General features: G+C 34.2%; 1 pseudogene; it reads right to left on the reverse strand.

Annotated features, from left to right (window-relative positions):
- Nucleotides 1–238: 238 nt before the first annotated feature.
- LOC149257041 (protein EXORDIUM-like 3 pseudogene) lies at nucleotides 239–1,193 on the reverse strand (annotated as a pseudogene).
- Between the last annotated feature and the right edge of the window lie 13,058 nt (nucleotides 1,194–14,251).

Below are 14,251 nucleotides of genomic sequence, written 5' to 3' on the forward strand. Positions count from 1 at the left end.
AATTTTAAAATTACATTGTACTTTTTGGTTTGAATCAGCGAAAATATTTCAAAGACAAAATCGATATTGCATAGCTTTATTACCCTAAGGAGTTTATGAAAAAAATAAAATTTACAGAGTTCAAAATGAAGGCTCCATCTCCGATCCAGACAAAAATATATGGTAGAGCCGTATTCATGTGGAGAATGATTAAACGAGGAAAACCAGGAAAGTTAAATTTGCAAGGCCGCCATTGTCGTTCACTGTTGGACGACAGCATTAGGCCCATAACAGGCATTCAGAGTAGGATTCCAGAGCCACTGGACCAAGAACTTTCTCTGGCCGCCATTCAAGTTAAAAGAAGCTCCCTGGGCATCATTCATGACTTGCCCTGTGTAACCTCCACCTCCACCAGTGCCATAGATTCCTTCACACATATCTGCAATCTCAGTTGGGGCGGTGGGGTCATTACCGGCATACCAGGCATTAATAAGAGTATTGGAAGCCATCTCTGCTAATTCATGACCAATCACATTGATCATCCCATCTATTCCCACATTTCCATTGGGCGCCTTGAGAGGCTGTGTTCCATTCATGTAAGAAGGAACAGCGAATGGATATGCGCAAGTCCCTGGGCATTGCTGCTCGGAATTTCCAACCCAAGCATAGGGTAATGTATTGCCCACAATAGAAGGGAACGTAAAGTAATGAAAACCACAGGCGGCTTTACAGAAATCCTGGACTGTCACATCCTTCCAAGTAAGGAGAAGATAAACACCATTTTTGGCATCTATGGGAAGTGGATTCTGCAGGGCCGTGACTGCATTTTTAATGGCATTCTGTACCGTGAGGCGCGTGAGGGATTTTCCAAGAGAATAAAGATCGTCCCGCTCTGAGCCGAGAACAATATTTGTGCTCACATTGGCCCCAGTTTGGTCCGTGTACAGCGCAACCGTTTTCCACCAATTGCTCACAGATGGGCTCTGACTGTCAACATCAGAAATGGACATCAAGAAGCTCTTGATAATGACCTTTTCGTCGATACTCCAATCACCATACCAGATTGTGTGCAGGGTGATGTTGTTAGTTAGCACAGGACCCATGTGATAGTTGAGGTCAACAATCTGCGACCAGCCTTTGAAGCTCCCAAATTTGAAACCCGAATCTCTTGGCCATGGCCTCCATCCCTCAACTACAGTACACACCCACCCCATAAAACACAGCAAAATAAAAACGAGTATACCCTGAAAGCCCCCATGTTGCTTTTTGTTGCAATCAAACTTCGGACGTCCCCTGCGTTCTGCAATGTAAGGGAGAAGACAGCCATTATAGAGACAATGAAATAACAAAGGCTCCCAAGAAGGAAGTGAAAAGAAAAGAGAGCAATTATACATACCAGTTGGAACCCCATCGTTTTGTGCGCATGACGGAGTCAATCTGGCAATTGCATTTAAATTTAGTTATTGGATTTTGGAGTATAAATGGTAAAAACGTACGAGCGTCGGTGTTCATAGCCATCTTTCAAAGACAGCGGTCACCGGTTACTGTGTAGAGAAGCGCTTCAGCCAGGCTGTCTCCGTACGTTCCATTTCTTATTTTACTGTACCTCTAATTAAATTACACGCACGCTTCCTCCTCTTTCCAGCTCACATAGATTTGACCTGTGGTTTAATGCAGATACATTGTCTCTGAATTGGTTTTCGACAAATTGGTAGTTTTAATAGCAGTTGTCTATAACGTGATTTTCTGAAAGCTTTTTCGGCCGGTTTTTCCGGTCGAACTTTTGCAGAAATTTATTGGAATCCCAAGTTTGATAGCTAGTTTCTGCACAATGAAAGCGTCTCATGGGTTTTTGAGGGTGCTGAATCCAAATATGCAGTTAAAAAACCATTTTAACTGCAACAAATCAAGATTTAACCTCAATTTCTTCTGCCGGATTCCGTCACCAGAATCTCCAAAAAATCGCATTATAAACAACTCCCTTTTAATAAGTGATGTTTTGATTTTTTTGGAAGAGTGTTTTGGGTTAATCTGGTTATTTTATTGTGAAGATTTTTATTTTATGAATGAATTTTATTATAAAATTATTATTTATTAATATTGTATATTTAAAAAAAATATAACAAAAACAGAAAAAATATTAATATAATCTTATAAATTAAATATTATTAAATTTCAATTGACATTAAAATAATTATTTAATAATATATAATGGATGAACTATATTAACATACTATGAGTTAATATTATCACCTACTAAAACCATACTCATATTATCACCTACTAAAACCATATGTTAAGAAAATCATAATAAAGATTAAAAAATCATAATTAACAATAGTGACATAAATTAAATAGCTAATAAATGCTAATAGGCATCAAAACGAGTAGTCTTTAGATGTTACTTTTTTGAAAGTTTTCTGGTTTATTTTTCAACGATTTGTCTTTTCCTGATTTATTTTTCTAATTTGTCTAAAATTAGGCAACAATTCATTGAAATTACAAGCTTGATGGGTAAAAACTGCACAATTGAAGTGCCCTAGGAGTTTTTCTGGGTGTTGAATGCATATATGTAATCAAAAAACTAGTTTAAATAACAAAAATCAAGATTTCACCTCAAATTTTTAGGTCGGATTCCGGCTAGAAAATCCTTCAAAAAGTCTCATTAAATACAACTCCATTTTGTAATCTAATTTGTCTAGAATCCACTCAGGATTCATTGAAATCACAAGTTTGGAATGTGAACTCTTTACAATCGAAGTGCCCCAGAAGTTATCAAAATACCTATTTCATGATATATCTCACATTACCAAAATTTGAAAAAAAATTGTAATTGATATAAATTTTTTGTTTCTAGAAAAAAAATGGTTGAACATTTTGGAAATTCATAGTGACATAAATTAAATAGCTAATAAATTCTAATTGACATCAAAACTAGTCTTTAAAAGTTACTTTTTGGAAATTTTTATTGTTTATTTTCTAACTAGTTGTCTTTTCCCGATATATTTTTCCTATTTAATTTGTCTAAAATGAATTCATTGAAATCACAAGTTTGATGGGTAAAATCTGCAGAATCGAAGTGCCCTAGGGGTTTTCAGGTTGTTGAAACGATATATGCATTAAAAAAACCAGTTTAAATAACAAAAATCAAAATTTCACCTCAAATTTTTAGGCCAGATTCCGTGAAACTTCAAAAAGTCTCATTAAAGACAACTCCATTTTCTAATCTAATTTGTTTAGAATTCACTCACGATTAATTGAAATCACAAGTTTGGCATGTGAACTCTTTACAATCCAAGTGCCCCAAAAGTTATTAAACAACTTATCTCATAATATATCTCACATTACCAAAATTTGAAAAACAAAAATGTAAAACTTAACTAACATTATTTTATAATAATAATAACAATACTAATATTATTATTATTATTAAAAATATATATATATATATATATATATATATATATAAGCTTTGTTAAGATACTATAAGTCAATACCATGGCTTACTATTACCACATGCCCAAAAAATCATAACTCATGTTATATTATACATATTCATTAAACATTTATAAATAGTAGTCTAACTAGGTGACCATTTCACCCTAAAAATATAATTTTTTTGTTTCTAGAAAAAATGGTTGAACTTTTTGGAAATTGAGGTTACAACTATCAAACTATAGAATTTTAGGGGTCTTGCCAATTTTTGAGGGTGCTAAATCTATTTCAACCTTGAAATTCGGGATTAGAACAATTCTAAATCAAGATTTTGCAAAATAAAAAACATTTGATTCCTATGAAAAATTATCACCTGTGAAAAATTGTCGCCTCATTAGACACCATCCATTTATAATCTCAATCTTTGATTTATGATTAATACTAAGAATAATCTAGAATATTCCATAGAGCTTAAATCCTTACCATCCACTTACCAATTATTTATGATAAGATTTTAATTCTAGAAGCCTTCTCTAAAATAGACAATGAATTTATTCGAATTATTTAATAAAAAATTATATTGATTTTTTTTTTTAATTTATATTTAACTTTTTTAATGTCCACTAAGGCCAATATAGTCTATCCAACTTTAAGAAATTAAGAAATTAATTGAGTTTCTTTAATATTTTATTTCTATGGTAAAAAAGAAGTGAGAGATGTGTTCCTAGATCACTATAATTTTGCTCACGTAACAAGTCAAGAAGGTTGGTAGTGTGACAAAGATTTTGAAAATTAGAATGGATATGAGTAAGAGTTGGGTAGTCCAATAGAAAATGATTTTCATCTTCAACCCTATTAGTATCACAAAGGTGACAAACTCTTTCGTCCCGAGTTGTTTTGGGAATTGACCAATGCTCGATTTCACTTTGAATTTCATTAGAATTAATTCTTATTTTAGCAATATTCATTTTCTTCTTATCACTACTCAAGTGAAAAAGATAATTACGATTATCAAGATTGGGGTTGATCACCTCCTTATAATACCTTAGCTTCATTTTTCCCTCTAACTCCTTATCATCCCACAACTTATCCTTAAATTTGGAAGTAATAATATTTTTAATATTATCCTTATTTTCTAATATGACCTCCTACTTTACCTTCCAATGGTTTATCCAAGACTAACATCATTATGTTAGTCTCACTTAAGCTGGAGGTGGGGATTTTGGCTAGAGTTAGAAGCAATTTTGGGGAACCTCTTGGCTTCCATGTTCTATAAATTTTTATTCATAAGATACCTAATCATAGCCATGCTTTCCATGGGGGGAAGGTTAGCTTCAATAAAGAGGATAGGGTAGGGATATTTCCTTTAATCTTGAGGTTGTAGGTTATAAATTACTTTTGGATCAACTCAATCTTCTTCCACAATTCTCTAGATATACTACAACCTCAAACCTCACATCCATATAAAATAACAAGGATGACGAGAGTCTCAAAGAGAAACTTTTTTTACTTCACACATAAAGGTATGTCAACATACAATTGTTTTCAAGCCCATAATAAGTTTTCCAGCCCCCAATTATTCATTTTTCAATTCTATAATTCTATTTGAGGTGACATTGAATGTCAATTCCTAGATACTTGTATGGAGAAACTTTCTCCAAGTGGTTATTATCATAAATGAAACTATAATAGTTGATCTTTTTGGATTTAATTATCATGACTTTAGTATTGTTGGTATTAACAACTATACTCATCTTGTAGAAATAATCTTAGAGGATTTTAATTTGTTTATCAAGATCGTCATGGCTCTTGGCTTGAAGAATGATTTTATCAGCATAAAGGAGAAGAGGAATGACCATACAAGTGAGCCTAGGGCCATCACATCCTATAGCTTCCAAACACTCTTCTAGCTTATCAATGTAAATGCCAAAAAGGTAAGGGATAGGGGACACCCTTGCTTAACTCTGATATTGCACTTAATTTCTTCTGATCAACCCTTGGTGGTCCTGGGTTTGGAAATAACATTCTCGTATAGCCGAGTCAAAGCAACCCTCAACTCAAGAGGAACCATTATCTCTTCTAGCCGTTTCCATAGATTATCATGAGAAATTGTGTCAGAAGCCTTTTAAAAGTCAACAAAACAATAGAAGAGATCAATTTTATTATTGTGACATTTCTCTACAATGATCCTAAGAGTAAAAAGATTTTCTATAATTGAGTGATGTATCCTAAATCTAGCTTTCCCTTTAGCTATTTTACCATGGCTTTCAAGCCAAAGGCTAATCTTATTCTCCAAAACGAGTCCACATAGTTTAACTAAAATGTGGCTAATCATAATGATCCTGTAGTTAGAGGAAATGTTTTATCCCCACTTTTAAAGATATGCACAATAAGGCTTTGCATCCAAGGCTTAGGGAAGCCTTGCTTTACTACCAAATTGAGGAGTTTTTGTTTATAAGGGATTAGGATAGACCACCTCATTGTGAAAATTTCAGCGTGGTATCTTTTAATATCTCTAACTTTCCCATTAGCAGATACTTAATTCCGAACCCCATGTCTTCCAAAGAAAATATATCCTACTCTATAGGAGTGTTCAAGATGGTGCACATGGTGTCAGAGGAATCATATTCTCAATAAAATTATAAAATTTCATACTATTTTTTAAATAACCAATAACATCATTCACACACACACACACACACACATATATATGTTTATTTATAAATTTATATTTAACTTTTTACATTTACTTAATAAAATTATAAAATTTCATATTATTTATTAAATCTTTTGTCTAGCTAAATTTAGAAGAAATTGCTCTATATGGGCATTTTTATCTCGACAATTTTAATCAAAATATGGTAGAGATTTTTAAAAACTTCAAGATTAAGTTGCTTAATCTACAAAATTTGAGTGCCCCAATAGTTTTTCAGGGTGCTGAATCCATTTATATATTTAAAAATGCATTTTAAAAAATAAAAAATAATAATATCTTTGAAATTATATCGTTGAATTCTAGTAAAAAAATTCATTTTGTCTATTCATTAATATTAAATAACAAATAGCCTCATAAACTTATAAAATGTTATGATGGACTATGAAATGGATTATTGAGTGACATTATGAAATGAAAACAAATTCTATGTAATTTACTCTTATGTCTTTGAAACAAAAGAGGTTATGTATGGCTTCTTTGAGATAGATTGTATATATAAATATATAATTTAATTTATATATAGTGTTTAATATAAAATGGAAATGGGGCTCTACAACTTGGTCTGAAACCTTAGCTTTCAGTGCATGCCAACAAATTCTCTGTGGAAGAACCGTTGCAATGGCATTAGGGGGGTCTCTGCCCCTCCCATCAACAAGGAGTCATCTTTCCATGCTTTCATTTCATTGCTCAAAAGAAATTCTTGCCCAAAGGAACAATCGAAAAAATTTGTGAAGAAGGTTAAAAATATGTCTGCACTCGTCCTTTCAGTGAGCTTTCGAAGAACTTCCCTAACATTCTCTAATAGGTCCTCAGTGCAAAAGTTCATGGGAATGTGACCCTCTCCCAAGTTTGTGAAGCAGTGGGGGAAAGAGATGGAAATTCATGATGAAGGGGAAACTTAGCATATATGCTGTGGGAAATGGCTTATTTTCCCTGCTTTTGGAATGTAAGGAAGATTGTGATGTTGTATTCAGGATTTTTTGGTTCTAGAGGCATGTACCTAAATTCTTGGTCCCTTGACTTTAGCTTGAACGATGACATTCATATGGCGATGCTCGTTTAGGTTAAGCTTCCACGCTTTCCCCTCTCTTATTGGAGGGATGGTTTTTTGAAGGTCATCAAGTATGGCGTCAGACATTTCCTCAATCGGGCTAAGCCTAAAGGCCAACAATTTGCTTGTGTAAATATCTGCATTGAAGTGGATCTTGAGAAGGGTTTATCCTCGGAGATAGTCTTAACTCTAGGTGAATGGAGTCTCACTCAAACGCTGGATTATGACCAACTCCTATTCAAATGCAAGATTTTCCATGAATATAGACATTTTTCTCATGATTGCAAGAAAAACAAGTCTGGAAACACTGAAGAGTTGGTCCCTCAATAGGAAGAGCAATGGCATATGCAAAAAAAAAGGATGTCCTTCAAGGGAAAAAACAAAGATAATCCAATAGAAACCCAGCTCAGAATTTGGCCTCAATTTCTTCAAATACTTTTGACATATTGTCGTGGGAAGGAAGGGAGAAAGTAGATCAAGTGACAGGAAATGAAGAGACAGTTCTAGTGGAAGATGAAGATGAGGAGGAATATGGGGAGTTATGTGAGGTAGAACTTGCATTTTTTGCAAGTTTTATGCACTCCAAGGTTAAACATAGTGTTTCAAGTCCTCAAACCTATATGAGAAGTGACAAAGGCTTTGAATCTCCAGAATTCTCGGAAGGAGGGGCCAAGAATGTTCTCACGAGAAGTGGAAAGAAAAGATTAAACTGGACAGGTGACTCAAGCATCTAGGAGGTGGACAACCACAAAGCTAAAGGATGACCATCCAATAAAGATATAATGGAATCTGAAGCGGAGCAAAATATTAAGATGGGAAACCATTTCCCAACCTAAGATTACAAAGATTTTGAAAAATATAAGCAACAAGGATCAAGCAAATGCTAAATCAATAGGAGGTAAGTCCAAAATCTCTGAGTTAAGATGAAAGTAATCTCTTGGAATGTAAGGATACTAGGTAACCCCTTGAAATCCTAGGCAGTAAAAGACCTCATAAGAATGGAAAGAGCGTAAGTTTTGTTCTTGCAAGAAACTAAGTTAAAGGATGAAGACATCTTATCCTTAACTAGATCCTTTTGGGATAATAGTTTGTGGGTGGCTCAAAGCTTGTGTTGTGCCTCTGAAGGACTATGCACGTTATGGTTAGACTCCTCCTTTTTGTTAAAAGATAGTTTCAAAAAAAATTGGGTTGTTTTGAAACTAGAGGACAAAATAAACAAAGAAGTATTGTAATTTGTTAATGTTGATGCCCCAGTAAACTACAATGAAAAAGATGAGTTTTGGGACTCTTCAGTCAGGTTAATAAAGAAACGTTGGCACATTGACTCTATAGTCGATGGGGATTCCAATATGGTTCTCCTCTTCAGAGAAACATGAAGTAACAATAGTCAAAGACTCATTCCGTGAGAGAATGGAGGACTTTATCAGTTAATGGGACCTAATGGAAATAACCCCCCAAAAAACGGAAGTTTACTTGGACCAACAGAAGGGTGTTGGTGGTGAGCACATTGTGGCCAGACTGGATAGGTTTCTAATACATAGTAATTGGTTGGTAAGAGGTACCAAGTGATTTTTGTTCATTTTAGAAAGAGGAGAATCTAATCATCGTCCAGTTGATATTATCATTAACCCCCTTATGGATCTAGGCCCAATCCTATTTTGATTCAATCCTAGGTGGTTGTAAAAGAAAGGAGTGACAAAATTAATATAAAATATTGGTCTTTTCTGATGATGGATCTCCTGCTTATGTTTGGGAGTCCAAATTGAAAAGGGTGAAGCAGGCTCTGCGTTCTTGGGCTAAAATTAAATTCAAGTCTCTAGATAAGGAAAAAATGGGCCTTATCTAACAAATTGAAATTCATCAAGCTCAAATTGAAATAAAGGAAGTGTAAAAGGGCCATATAGAAAAAAAAAAAAAAAAAAAAGAAGAAGTTAAGCAAACAAATATCCCTTCTCAGTAGAAAAGAAGAGGAATATTGGTGCCTAAAATCAAGAAGTCTCTAACTAAAGTAAGGGGATTATAATACTACCTTCTTCCATAAGCAATCCCAGGTGAGGAAGATAAGAAGTTGTGTTAAACAAATCATTCTAGATGGTTGACCAAAGATTTTCTTATTTAAGGAAATCAAGCAGGAGGAATTCAATTTCTTCATAAGACTATAATCAGAGGAAAAAGAGAATTATTCAGGTGAGGTCCACTCTTTCATTTATTTTTTACCTTCATTAGTCTCTAAATCAAGTAAACTTCAGCTCATTAGGCCGATTAAAGAAGAAGAAATCATTAAATCCATATGGTCTCTCGATCCAGACAAAGCACCTAGTCCGGATGATTTTCCTATTAGTTTTTTTAGTCTATTTTTGGATCTAATAAAGAAATATCTTATTCAAATGTTGAATTCCTCTGTACTAAAAGAGAAGTTGGGAGGGAAAAAAAGTCCTCCTTCCTAGCCCTTATTCCAAAAGAAGCTAAACTGATTTCCTTTTCTCGATTTAGACCTATATATCTATGCAACTTGACCTACAAAATCGTAACCAAAGTGATTTCCAACATAATAAGGAAGATTATCCCTAGGATTATCTTAGAGAATCATGGGGTATTCATGAAACATAGGTAGATCCTTAACAACGTCATCTCGGTTCGAGAGGCCATCCACTCTAGCAAGCATTGTGGAGAACCAAACATGGTAATAAAGTTGGATATGGAGAAAACTTTTGATGAAGTTTGACATTCCTTTTTATTCTCTATCATGAAGAAATTAAGGTTTAGTGATGAATTCATAAAGTGGATAACAACTTGTGTTGGAAGTCCATGGATTTCTCCTTTGATTAATGGTCAAACATGTCACTTTTTCCAAGCCACTAAGGGTTTGCGGCAAGGTTGTCCCATTTCCCCTTTGCTATATATTCTTGTAGAAGAAACTCTCAACAAAAATCTGGATTTGGCCAAGGTCGAAGGGAAATTAAAAGGTCTAAGCATTTCTAGCAATACAAAGGATGTCAATCACTCACAATTTGTTGATGAAACCCTTCTTATGGGATGTGCATCAAGACAAATTGCCTTGAGATTCAAACAAATTTTAGACAAATATATTAATATTTCTAGAGGCCTTGTCAACAAAATTAAAAGTCAAATATTCAAATGGGATAGTTCTGTTATGACCCTCTAGGAGATTTCTAAGGTTCTCGAATTTTGTCTTGCAACTGAATGGAAAATTTTCAAATATCTTGTCATACCAATTTCGTTGGGTTCTTCAAACTATGACAACTAGAATGACACCTTAAATAAATTCAAGAAGAAAATCTAGGCCTATGGTGCTCATAGGCCTACCATTGTTGATAGGGTCATTCTGAGAAGACATGTTTTATCCTCTCTCCCAATATATCTCTGTTCAAGTTTGTTTTCTCCTGAAACTGTAATTTGTCAAATTAGCATCATGATAGGAAAGCTCTTATGGCAAGGGGGAAAGAATAATGAAAATAAATTCCATTTGGTCCAGTGGAACATAGTTCACATATTTAAAGAAAATGGTGGATTAGCCATAAAAGATCCATTATTTATGAATATAGCTATGGGAGAAAAAATAATTTGGAGGCTAGTATCTGACATAAAGGAATGGTGGAAGATAACCTTTGTTCAAAAATATTCAACAAAAACCGTCTTCTAAGAGTTGAGGCAATGCAGTGTTTTGGACCAAGCTCTCAAATCTAGAAATTGTGAAAAGTGGACGCACCTCTCAATGTAGATCACCTCAGTTGGTGCATTGGGAATGGCGCCTGATTTAACCTTTGGAAAGGTAAATTTTCCTCATATGGTCCATTGGGATCTCAGGAGTAATATAAAGATTTAGTAACATGGATGCAAGAAAATGGACTAACAAAGGTTAAATATATTTCTTTATGGGATGATTTGGCATCATTAGAAAAGTTGGTTCATGCTTAGTATCCCTGGTCATCTTAGACCTCAATTGTACAAAATGCTTGGTTTGTTAAAAGGTTTGGATCCAATCTGTTTCTGTTTGTAGGATCATCGCTCTTGTACTTTAAGCCCCTGTCATATCTACTCGGTAAAACTTGGATATGATCATTTTGTTAAGCAATTTCCCTACCCTCCCTCACGTAGAATATTGTATAAAATTTGGAGCAAAGATAACATTCCTAAACTCAACACCTTATGTTGGTCTCTCATGCACCAAAAAAACCCCATTGCTGAAAACTTGAGGAAAAGAAACATTTTGGCCCTTCTAGATGCGCTCTATATCTTTGCTGTGAGGAATCCATTCCCATCTCTTCCAACAATGCTTCTTTTCCCTTGAGGCCTGGAAGTTAGCAGTATCCCCTGCCTCTATCATTAGCTCCATTCAAGGTTCATGGGAAGACATGTTTGAGAAATGGAGTTCTCATTATCCTTGGTGTTGAAAATCCTCCTCCTTGTTGATTCATTGTTGGTTAGCCTTCCCAAAATTCATTTATTGGTCCATATAGAATGTGAGGAATAAAAATATATTTAAAAGCATACTATTAACTCCCCAGATGGTGGCAAAAAAACCTAGCTCTTTGATTTTTGAATTAATCTATGTTAGAGGCTTCAGTGATAGGGATATAGAGGATTTGAAAAAATAACAACATGCTTGGATTATGGTTGATAGGAAGTATTCCCCTTCCTAAAAATTCATGCTTAAGACTAATAAAGCTTTTCTTCCCTGTATAAGGCTTGGTCATGAGGAATTCCTCGAGTGGAGAAAGGAAAAATATTAGATTTCTCTACTTTTTTTATGGGATAGAAAGAGACAATCTGGGGGAGGCAGGAATGGGAGAGGTCCTTTATAGCCCCGATGGAAAAATAATGTCGCAATTTGCATGGGGTTTAGTCCTTGATACCAATAACATGGTATAATATCTTGCATTATGGAAGGGCTTGGACATGGAAATTGAAAAAAAATAATTCAAGACTCAATGTGCTTGGAAATTCAATGCTTGTCATCTGACAAATTACGAAGGTCCAGGAATCAATATGTCCTAATTCCCCTCCTATGAATTTAAGAGTGATTAGCTCGGCCTCTCAATTTGAAAATTTGGAGTTTTATCACATTTTAATACATTTGAATCCTGTAGTCGATCTCTTAGCCAAGAAAGGTTAAGATATGGAACAAAGTAGCCTCGAATGGGATAATATTCCTAGCATTTCTCCAGTTCCATAATGACAATGAAATTTATAAAGTCTAGAAAGAAGGATGTGGGTGTTTTCACTCCTTTTATATATTTTTAAATCGAATTGATGAATCCACATCATTGGAATTAGGATAGGATGAAGAAAGGAGTCATCTTCGATATGGATAAATGGCCAATTATCTATTCACCCTAATGCAAAGTGGATGGAAGATTAGGTTCTAGCCTCCGTGAATTCCCTTTTCCCAACCATGTTCATTCCCACTCTGGCATATTAATTGGGATTAGAAGTGGCAGGATGCTTCAAATATTTCAAGAAGTTGGTGTCATATCTATTTATTCCTCTCCAAATAGGATCTGGGGTGGTTTGTATCGATTGCGGAGATTAGAGCCTTGAGAAGAAGAATGGATTTATGTCAGTTGCCCGATGCCACTCCTTCCTAATCAATTCTCTGTCTGGCTAATCTTTGGGCAATGGATTTATATTTTCCACTAATTTTTGGCTCATGGACTCGCAGTGACCCTGTCTATATATCGAGTCATTGGTTTCCTCATAGTAACATTGGACTCTTATTTCATACTAGTTATGTACAAGGGATTGTTATTGTTAGAGAGTGTTATACTTGGGTGTACAATTTATGCTTCACAATGGACAATACCTTATGAAATTTATTTCTTTCAAAGAATGCATACTACACATTATTTTAAAAATCATTGTATTTTTAAAATATCTTTGGGATCAGTGGTTGAGGGTATTAAGGAAGTGTGTCTCGTGAATCAAAATTCAAGAAGAGAATTTGTGCTAAATACTTTGGCATCAAATGTTGGTATTGTTAGACAAGGGGAAATAAATAAGAGATCTCTAATTACAATGAAGTTGGAAACATTCAATGCCTATCAAAATGCATGGTATAAGTAGGCTTATGGAATGAAAAGAAGTAATTGATACGAAAATGGTGACTTAAGGGAAATGAATGATAATAGTGAACTAAAACATAGATCCATTATAATTATAATAATGTATAGTCTTAATAATATTGTGAACAAAATTTCAAGTAAGGTTTGATGTGTAATGCTCTTGATACTTCAATATGGAACAAGGGAATATCTCATATTATTCAAATATGACTTGGAATTCACTTGGAAAAGTGGTTAATGAGGGCATGCAACTATTGGGTGTTCCTCCAATGTCATAATTTTATTTTCAACAAAATAATGATAAATAAATTTTATAGAAGTGTTTTTCACAAAGACAAAATGGACAAGAAAAATAATTCTATACCAAGGTTAGGTAAGAAGAAAAGCATTGTTGAATTGAGGCTTTTGTGATCCATATCAAATTTATGAGAGATTCTTCAACGCAAATCACATAAAATGAAATTTTATGTGATTTACGCTGAAGAATCTCTCATAAAAAAAGAAAAACATTATTAGTAGTGTGATGAATCTCTCAACTTGTTTACCTAGCATGCTTACACATGGACACAAGATTGGGGGATTTTTCTGCTTTAGCCTTTCCTTAAACTATGTGTTCACATTTACATCCCTTTTAATAAAAAAAAGGGTGTTTTCCATTCTTGTATTTGGTTCCCTCATAATGTGACACACACATGAAAACATATATGAAACTTATGAGATGATATAAGCTAGAAAATAAAGTGGAAAGACATGTTTTCATTGCCATAGATGATGGACACATATAAGACATGTGAGGACCACAATTCCTTTGTTCCATATCTAATTGATGAACTCTTTAACTTCCAAGCTTTATGGATCCAAACATGTTGGATGGTAACTCAAGATAACTGGTATCAAAGGATGTCAATACTTCAAATTTCAACTCATTAACTACATGCCTATTATGCAATATAAAGCCTTGGTTTAGGATGAAAGTGGTCACCTCTT

Source organism: Pinus tabuliformis, chromosome 6, assembly GCF_031772625.1.
Source record: "Pinus tabuliformis cultivar Carrire ecotype Pingquan chromosome 6, CPIR1, whole genome shotgun sequence".
NCBI lineage: Eukaryota > Viridiplantae > Streptophyta > Pinopsida > Pinales > Pinaceae > Pinus > Pinus tabuliformis.